General features: G+C 42.9%; 1 protein-coding gene across 1 annotated transcript in view; it reads left to right on the forward strand.

The window, feature by feature from the left end:
* Positions 1 to 8,463: 8,463 nt before the first annotated feature.
* Positions 8,464 to 9,825, forward strand: part of MSS51 (MSS51 mitochondrial translational activator) — a 69,495-nt gene continuing 68,133 nt past the window's right edge. Inside the window, exon 1 of the mRNA XM_088464590.1 lies at positions 8,464 to 8,550. The gene's annotated coding sequence lies outside the window, so the exon portion shown is untranslated. The remainder of the gene's footprint in view (positions 8,551 to 9,825) is intronic.

The raw sequence follows: 9,825 nt of genomic DNA on the forward strand, positions 1-9,825 counted from the left end.
TCAGCCCCTTCCTCCCTTCTTCCTCTCTCTCTCTCTCCCTCCCTTTCTGTTCTCCCTCCCTATCGCTCTTTCCCTTTTTCTCTCCCCTCCCTCCCTCTATCTTCCTTGCTCCCACCGCCCTCCCTCTCTTTCTTTCCTCCCCTTTTTCTCTCTCCCCATCTTTCTCTCCCCCCGTCTCTCTCTCTCTCTCTCCTCTTATCTTTCTCCCTTTCTCTCTCCACCTCCCTTAGTCTCCCTCTCCCATTCTCTTCCTCCCTCTCTCTCCATTCCTGTATCACTCTCTCTCTCTCCCTCCCCCCACCCTCTGTCTCCCTTCCTTTCCTCTCTCCCTCCACCCTCTTCCTCCCTGTCTCTCTCTCTCCCTCCTTGCCCCCCCCTCTCTCCCTCTATAACCCCCCCACTCAAAATCTTGCAGTTACCCCTGGCAGTTTGCTAGATCATGTCTGCTATGCTGCCGGGAGTCGGTTCCTAGCAGTGTAGCGGACATGAAGCAGTATGCTGCGATCCTTACAAGGCAGGGGCAAATTTATAATGGGTGCAGGGTGTGCGAGGCACCCAGGGGGACCCAAAAGGCACACCCTGCAGCCATATTTTTAATACCACTCTGGAGTCCCACATCAGCGCCGGTATCAGCACTGTGAAAATTGCCCGATACCATCTCTCCCATCACCCACTGCGGGAGCCGGAAGGCGGAGCTCATGAGTGAGCTCCAGTCTGGGTCCCTCCGTGGATGCAGCAGCCAATGAGAGTCTGTCTAACTCAACAAACACTACCGCCGCCAGGTGTTACTGTGTAGTGCGGACCGCACTACACTTATTGAAACCGACATCCCTACGCCAATGATCGCCGGGCAGGGTTTTTTCCTGCGTGCGCGTATGGGGCCCCCATCTCTCTTGAAATGCCTCTGAGACAAAGTAATGACCGTAATAGTCTCTGCTTGGGGCCGTGGCAATTTTAGTGATGGGGCCCACAATTTAGTTGCCCCATGGCCTCTACAAGCCTTAATCCGGCCCTGCCCATGGATGAAAAGAAAACTCATTTTGCGGAGTCGAAACCCCAAGACAGTGAACTTTCCATTCCTTGCACAAACATTTATTTTGCGTCATTACACTGTAAAAAATAAATATTACAATTTTCTTCCAGCGTTGGCCGAATAACCAAGACAGAATACACTAATTGAGAAAATGGCAATAATTGGATTATCTGATATAAAATACCTCACTCAGTTTTTATGTCTCCCTTGATCTCCCAGCAAAGAGATGACTCCGTCACCCTTTCCAGGAAGATGAATCCTATTTACTTAGTTACTGTGACCTAAGGTACTCTCCATCCTCAAACTCATCATTGATTTTTTTTTCCTAGCAATTCTCCCAAATCCATCAAAGGGGGTTCGGCAGCGGATCCTAAGTGCTGCTAACACAAGTCTAAGAATAGCTCTAATGAGATTTAACTGCGGTGGTCCAGATTTTATGTCTGCTGCTAAAAAAAGAACTGAAGGGGGAATGATGTCACTTATAGTGCTTCTCATCCGCATCATTATTACATTTTGCGTAGTTCTGAGAACAGTTAATATTCTGTAGTGTTTTTTTGTTTTTTTTCTTTTTTCCTGGAAAAAAAAAGTTTAACTGGTTTATTTGAAGGTCACTCTAAGCCCTTACCATAAAATCTTATTAAAGGTGTTAATGTTATAAAATTCCAGTTTTGACACATACACCTACAGAGATTTTACTGAAGTATCTTTAGAGCATATAAAATCTACAAAGTCTTAATATTTGCCCGCCCCGTGACAAGGTAATCGCTGATTTTTATTCCCAAGGCGGTTGTGTTGGTTATTTTTAGGAAATGAAAAGGAAATCTGTGTCTTGAAAATCCAAATATATTTGTCAGATGTTTACTGGGAAAAGATGTGTTTGAAAAAACGTCTCGTTGTGCTCACGACCCTCTGGTTTCAGAAATCAGTGCTTCATTTGTGCCGTATTGTCTCGGAGAGGTGTTCCGACAATTGGTGCCTGCACCCCCTGAGTCTCATCAAAAGGCACTGTGCCCTGTTAACAACTGTTTGCTCAGCCCTATAATAAACTGTATTTAAAACATAAGGGGGTCAGCAGTGGCTAGGAAAGGGCCTGGGAGACAAACGCAAGCAACTGTCCCTGGCTCTGCTCGCAAACACACTGTAGTGGAAAAGTGGGCCTGCTGAAACAATGTGTCAGCGCGGTTTGTATTGTGTGGTTTTTAGTAGCCAACAATAGAGATGGGGAAAAAAAATTATGTCAAAGAGCTTTTGTCAAATACAGCACCTACTATTCCCATCTAACTAATAATAAAATCAGATACTATTCTAGTGGCATCTTTGCAATACAGAGAGCATTCTAGTGACAGCTCTACAATGCAGAGAACATTCAGGCATCATTTAAATCATACTAAGAGAATTCCAGTGACATCTATACAACGCAGAGAACATTCTAATGACATATCTACAATACAGAGAGCATTCTAGTAACAGCTATACAATACAAAGAGCATTTTAGTCACATCCACGCAATACAAGAGCATTCTAATGACCTATATACAATACAGAGAGACATACAATACAACGATTATCTTTTTAACTGATATAGAGTACAGAGACACAATGAGCATCTGAATGAATGGTATACAATATACAATAATACATAGAGCATTAAAACCAATATACAATGCAGACAGCATCTTAATAAACAGTATATACAAGAGAGCTTTCGAACAAGCACTACACAAAACATAATGCACAGTAGTTACCACTGTTGAATGCCAACTCTTTTCTGAAGGCCTCACAAATATTGGTTATGTTCAAGCACCAAAGACACACCCAGATCTCTAACAATTTTCACCAGGCCAGAGAGCTTACAATATAAGCGTTATCACTTTGCTTGTACGTTTGATTAATAAGAACCTGAGCCCTGCTCTTTCATTACAGAGACAGGCGGTATGTCCCAAGGCAGAAAATATTAGTTTCTTAATACAAAGGTGAACGGATGTAGTGGAGACAGATTAGCGCTTTTTATGTGCTAGGCACACTCTCTGCAGACTGGTCGAACCCCATCCAGTCACTGGCCATGCCTTCTCTGTTGAGTGGACCATCAAGGCAATGCCGTTCAAAAACAACATTATAAAACATTTCCTAGTGCACTTCATAAGCGATAGACTCATAAAATCACCAAAAAAAATATTTACAAACTTAAATAACTGCAGGAAAAAAAAGATAATTTTTTTCAAGTGTGCCTTTTTGTCTATCATGCGTGTCCCTAAGTCAGAGCGTGAAGACGTACCCCCACTCCGATAAGCTGGCGCAAGTGCGTTGTGTAAGGGGCGTGACCCCCTAACTATGGGTGTAGCCATGTCTCCTGGAAGTGTGTCCAGCTCTCCCAAAGTATAAGAACTGTGCACTTATAATAGTGAGTCCAAATCATGACGCGTTTTGCGCTTAGTGCTGCTAATTTTTAGGTCAAACCCGCCAGCCCTTCAGTATATACTTCATTGTGACAGCATTTTCCAGACTAGAATCATAGGTATATGTACCATATCAACAATAAGGCTGCCACATTACAGTCATTTATAGACCAACCCCTTAAATTATTTTCTATTGGTTGTTTGGCTGTTATTTTTTTCACCCCTTACATACTATTTACTGAAGCATTTTTATATCTGACATAAGCTATATTTTTATACTTAATATTACAATAGTGCAAGTACTGTATGTTGGGCTTTTCTGTGCCTGACTAGAACCAAAGACTGCCTCAAAGAATGCAGAACATTAGGAGATCTAGTTAATAAAACGCGTTGATATAGTTGATTTTATTTTGCCACTTATCCCAGTGATAGAAAATCCCCTTTCACTTCAATTTACCTTAAAAATCTCAGCGAGCCAGCTGAGTAACACTTTGATGCCCCGGGATCACTGGTCCAAAGTTATATGGCGCAAAACGCGTGGCGTCATATGCGGAAAATATAGGGATGTTATTTTCAGTACCTGAATGAACCCACAAGGTTTTAAGATCAAGCGTCGGATAATAGACTAAAGTTTGATCTGTGAAAGGAAATTCATATTAAGTTCTGACTAATGTTATGTAACTGCTGTATTGTTAGTTGTGCTCTGGAGCATTATATCTCTCAGTATAATTACTACAATGACAGACATACTTTATCAAATTATTGCTTTGTCTCTCATCGTCATTGACATCAACGGAAGAATGAAGCTTATTTCAAAATATGTTTCTCCAACGTAATATTATTATTATACAACAGATGGAAATAAGGCGGAGATAAAAAAAAAGGAAGAATAAAAGATATATCACATTATCCTCTCCGACTGCTATAAAGCCGGATTGAGTTTTATTTTTGTATGTTTCGTGTTGTTCTTGTGTCTTTACAAGGAAATGTAATTAAATGCTGTATTGTGTGCAGACAATGGGGGTCATTCAGAGTCGGTCGCAAGCCCTGAGCGCTCGCAACTGACTCGATGTTGCCCCACTGGGTATGCGCACGACGGAGCCGGCTCCGTCGTGCGCATGCGCGTGACCCGGCTAGCGACGGACGCTTCGTTGCTAGGGGTCTCGCAGCAGACTGGGCGAGCTGTCGATGGTGAGTGACAGCTCGCCCCATTTGGGAGGCGGGCAGGGGGCGTGCCTGCCCAAACGGAGGCGTTCCCGCCGGAACGCTTGCCGTTTGGGGGCGGCCCCACTGACATCATTGCTGATGTCAGTGGGGAGCTACCTGCTCGATCAGAGCAGGAAGCTCCCTGGGGCTTGCGAGTGCCCAGACCCAACCTTAGGGTCTGGTCGTAAGCCCTGATGGTCGCGATGGTCTTGACCATCGCGACCATCACCCATGTCGGTCGCTAGAGCTGTGGGTGTTAACCAACAGCTTAGCGATCGACAAGGAAGCGGTCGTTCAGGATGCAAGTGGCCGTCCTGATTCAGTGCGACCGCTTGCAACTAACGACCGCCTCTGAATGAGGTCCAATGTCTCACAATCTCCAATGTGGTCAAATGCTTAAGGTACTTATGAATTGAATGTCATGCAGTATGATAGAAAATGGAGTTTTATCTCCTAAAGTGAGTAATTTAAATAGAATCTGAATAAAGCACTTAGGTGCCCATTTATCATGAATCACATTTACAATGCGATCTGGGCGTGATATTAGCATTGCAGAATGCCATGACATCGTCGGGTTGTATTATAGAGCACATCGCAGGGACAGGGGCTCCGAAAAGAGCACGTCCCTGCGATGTGCTCAGAGTGCTGCTGGGGCTACTGCGCATGTGTGGTTCTGATAACCGCACATGCACAGTGCCCTAATTCCGGGGAGGGTTAGAGGGGCACCTTCTGCCAGCTGAATCCACGCTGTGTAGTCAGGGGCGTGGAAAGCCGTATCGGGCCTGGGGAAGGGGGCATGGCCTATTAGTGGTAGGTGTGACCATGTCCCCTTAGGGGGAAAAAAAACGTTTTTGCAGCGCGCTGGGGAGGGGGGCTCTGTTAGCCCCTCAGACCTGGCCAAATCCAGGAAGGGGGCTGCAAGCAGTGTGATCGCTCCTTCCCACAGGCATAGGAGACTGCTGTGCTGGGCTGCTGTGAGGTAAGGAAGGGGGGGTGGCATCGAGCCAGGGCCCCCACCGGGCCCTGCCAGCAAGCCCTGGCCTGGGTGATTTGATCCTGAATGGGAATTTTGGCAGCATTTTTCTTTTAGTTCTTCCCACCCACAGACTCACATCTGTCTTCACTTCCGGCACATAAATGAGCAATAAATGCATGGCTTCAGTATATCACACCTGTAGTCAGGCTCAGGTTACCCAGACTACAGATAACTCAGATAAGTAGCAATGAACTAAAATGCTGCCCCCACAAAATAGCCCATAACTATACACTTATACAGAGTACATTAGACAAAATATATAAATTGCAAATATTATGACAGTTTCCCATTAAAACAGATTTGTCCGTCTGTGCGGACAGCCCCATATCCACCGCGCTGTGGACAGGGGACCCAGGAATTCTGTGCTGTTAGTAGACCATTAATCACTCGTCTCTCTAGTTGTATACTCGTAACTAGGGATATGCAGGCTCGGATTAGTTCGGATTTGTACGCCAGGTTCGGATATTTCCCTCCAAAAATCAGGTCTCAGAAAGAGGCAAAACGTCATCTTTCGTGACCATCGGGCTTGCGACGAGACCCTTGTGGTAGGGTCTTGCTGCCGCAAGCCCTGGAGTGCTTTTGGCTCTATCAGACATCCGCAAGCCCTGGAGTGCTTTTGGCTCTATCAGACACTAGTGATGTCAGTGGGGCCGGCCCCAGACGGTAGGCGTTCCCATGGGAAAGCCTCCGTCTGGGCAGCCACGCCCCCGGCACGCCCACCAAAGGGGGCGTGCTGTCAATTCACCATCGACAGAACGCCCCCTTTGGTGCGAGACCCATAACGACAGCTTGACCGTCGTTATTCGGGTCTCGCGCATGCGCACGACGGAGCCGCCTCTGTCGTGCGCATGTGCACTCGGGCAACATCGACCCGCTTGCGAGCGCTCAGCACTCACGAGCGGGTCTGAATCAGGCCCGATGAACGATGAACGATGCGCGTTCCCGATGGTCAGATAATAGTTCAAATCGTTCAAATCTTTGGTCAAATCGTTCATCAAATCGTTCAGATCGTTCAATCGTTCATCTGACACATCTGACAAATCTGACCGTGTGTATGTTCCATATGTCAGATGAACGATTGGACGATTGAACGATCTGCAAACGATTTTTTACTGTATCAAAATAAATGGAATCGTCCAAAGCTGACTGCAAACACTTCAGATGTCAAATATCGTTATCTCACAAATGGGAACACGCATCGTTCATCGTTCATTGTTGCCCACATGTCAGATTTTTCTTTCAGACATGAACGATTTTTAAAATCGTTATCGTTCACATCTGAAGAAAAATCTGACCGTGTGTATGCATATAGGAGCGTACGCACTAGACGATATGCTCCCTGAGCGATATCGTCTAGTGTGTCCCCGGCAGGCTGTGCTCAGTGTCGTTCATGACATTGAGCACACCCTCTGAACGATATCATTAACGATATCGTTCAGCGCCGGGCTCTCTCCCCCATTCCCCAACATGCAGCAACCTGACGATATCGTCAGGTTGGCCTGCATGTTTGCCGGATGAACGACAATGACGAACGACCCGCGGGAACACGCGTCGTCATTATCGTTTTATCGTTTTGGTGTAAAAAATGGATGATATAGTGAATTACTGAACGATAACGATATCGTTATCGTTCAGTCGTCCACTTTCATCGCCCAGTGTGTACGCACCTTTAAGGTGCATAGACACGGAACGATCTGTACCACCAACGACATGAAAGATATCTTTGAAAGATATCGTTCATAGATATCGTTCATAGATCGTTTAAAGATATCTTTCAGTGAGTCATCCTGCCACATCTCTGAACAGGGAAAATTGACGATATCGTCCAAGTTGGCCTGCATGCATGGACGATGAAAGATATCTTTATCGTCCATGCGGAAACGCGCATCGTTGGTCGTTAGTCGATCATTCACTGCCTAAAAATTAACAATATATCGTTCAACGATATCGTTATCGTTCATATCATTCAGGAAAATCGTCCCGTGTGTATGCAGCATAAGTGTGATTACCATTTATTAGTCCATAGCTGCCAACTCATCACCATTATTTCCTCTGTAGGGGGGAATTTCAAATAAAAAAAAAAGCATTGGTGAACGAGACCTGTCATGGAGACAAACATGCTGTTTTATCAGTATTGTACTGCATGTTTCATATTTGCATACCAGTATGATTATATAGAAGTATAGAAAACCGTAATCCTGCCCAAATATAGTCAATAAACTGCACTTTAAAAAAATATATCTTTTGAATCTGCAATATTGCGACACCCATTGGCCATAAAGGGTACTGCAGGTTTTACTTTTCTTTTTTTTTTATACAGGGGTCAATTCAATCTGGCGCTATAAAGGGAATTTTTCTTTTGTTGGGCTCATTATTTCATGTCCAAAGTATCTCCTTATTCAAAGAAAGAACAGTTATCACTCAAGGTTCTGTGAGCAGTAAAGCTGTACACAGCACTAGGAAAACGTCATGCAATGAGCCCATAGCCTTGGACAGACGTGGTCCCAGATGTTATCCCTGGATCCTCTTATCCGCCTTATCGCAGCCAGGAGAATCAAGGGACAATTATTTATTGGGTGCATGAGAAAGTCAAACATGCAGAAAGTCTCCTTGCTGCACCTGCCCAATATTTTACAGGGAGAAGAAAAATAAGGAATAACTGGAAGTTGATATTGTCCTGCAAACATGCAGACATGACGGTTATTAATAGAAAGGCAGGTTGTAAAAACATTTTGACAGCTGTGGGAGCCACCCAAGAGATATATTCCTTGCCCACTAATGTGAGGTGGGGGCTCAGAGCTCATAGGTCTTACATCTCATCCCAAGGTCCATAACCCTTTTGCAGAGTAACGGACCTGAGGCTGCAGAGCTGCGCAGAGGTAAATCCCAAAATATAGGACATCCTATTTATTTGTCATATTATTCATTATACTTTACACCTTACTGAGCCTCTCTTACTAAGGGACTCTCTCTTCTTGTCCTTATGACCCTATATGGCCAATACAATGAGAGGCGGTTTTATCCTCCTATCGAACATTCATTTTTTGTGGGTTTTTGACAAACATTTGGCTGCATTTCTTATTAAGCCCGAGTAAGACATAAGATGAAAACTCTAGAAATGCAACTTCTCTTCAATCAACAGATAATGAGCAAGAATCTTATTATATCGCTACACAGCCATCCAGCAATTATGCCCATTATATTGTATCTGTTTGCATATTATTTTGACTTTACTATCAAAATACTGTAGATAGAAAGCTATGAGATAGATATGAGATAGATAGAAAGCTATGAGATAGATAGATAGATAGATAGATAGATAGATAGATAGATAGATAGATAGATAGATAATTAGATAGATAGATAGATAGATAAATAATGAGATTGATAGAAAGCTATGGGATAGATAGATAGATAGATAGATAGATATGAGATATTTGAGATAGATAGATAGATATTAGATAGATAGATAGATAGATAGATAGATAGATAGATTGATGGATAGATAGATAGATAATGAGATAGATAGAAAGCTAGATAGATAGATAGATAGATAGATAGATAGATAGATAGATAGATAGATAGATGAGATATATATGAGATAGATAGATAGATAGATAGATAGATAGATAGATAGATAGATAGATAGATAGATAGATAGATATGAGAAATATAGATAGATAGATAGATATGATAAATATAGATAGATAGATAGATAGATAGATAGATATGAGATATATGATAGATAGATAGATAGATAGATAGATAGATGAGATATATATGAGATAGATAGATATGAGATATATATGAGATAGATAGATAGATAGATAGATAGATAGATGAGATATATATGAGATAGATAGATAGATAGATAGATAGATATGATATATTTGAGATAGATAGATAGATAGATAGATAGATAGATAGATAGATAGATATTAACTAGATAGATAGATTGATGGATAGATAGATAATGAGATAGATAGAAAGCTAGATAGATAGATAGATAGATAGATGAGATATATATGAGATAGATAGATAGATAGATAGATAGATAGATAGATAGATATGAGATAGATATATAGATAGATATGAGGTAGATATAGAGATAGAGAGAGAGATACGAGCGATAGATAGAAAGCTATGGGATAGAT

Source organism: Taudactylus pleione, unplaced genomic scaffold (genome assembly GCF_031769625.1).
Source record: "Taudactylus pleione unplaced genomic scaffold, aTauple2 ptg000061l, whole genome shotgun sequence".
NCBI lineage: Eukaryota > Metazoa > Chordata > Amphibia > Anura > Myobatrachidae > Taudactylus > Taudactylus pleione.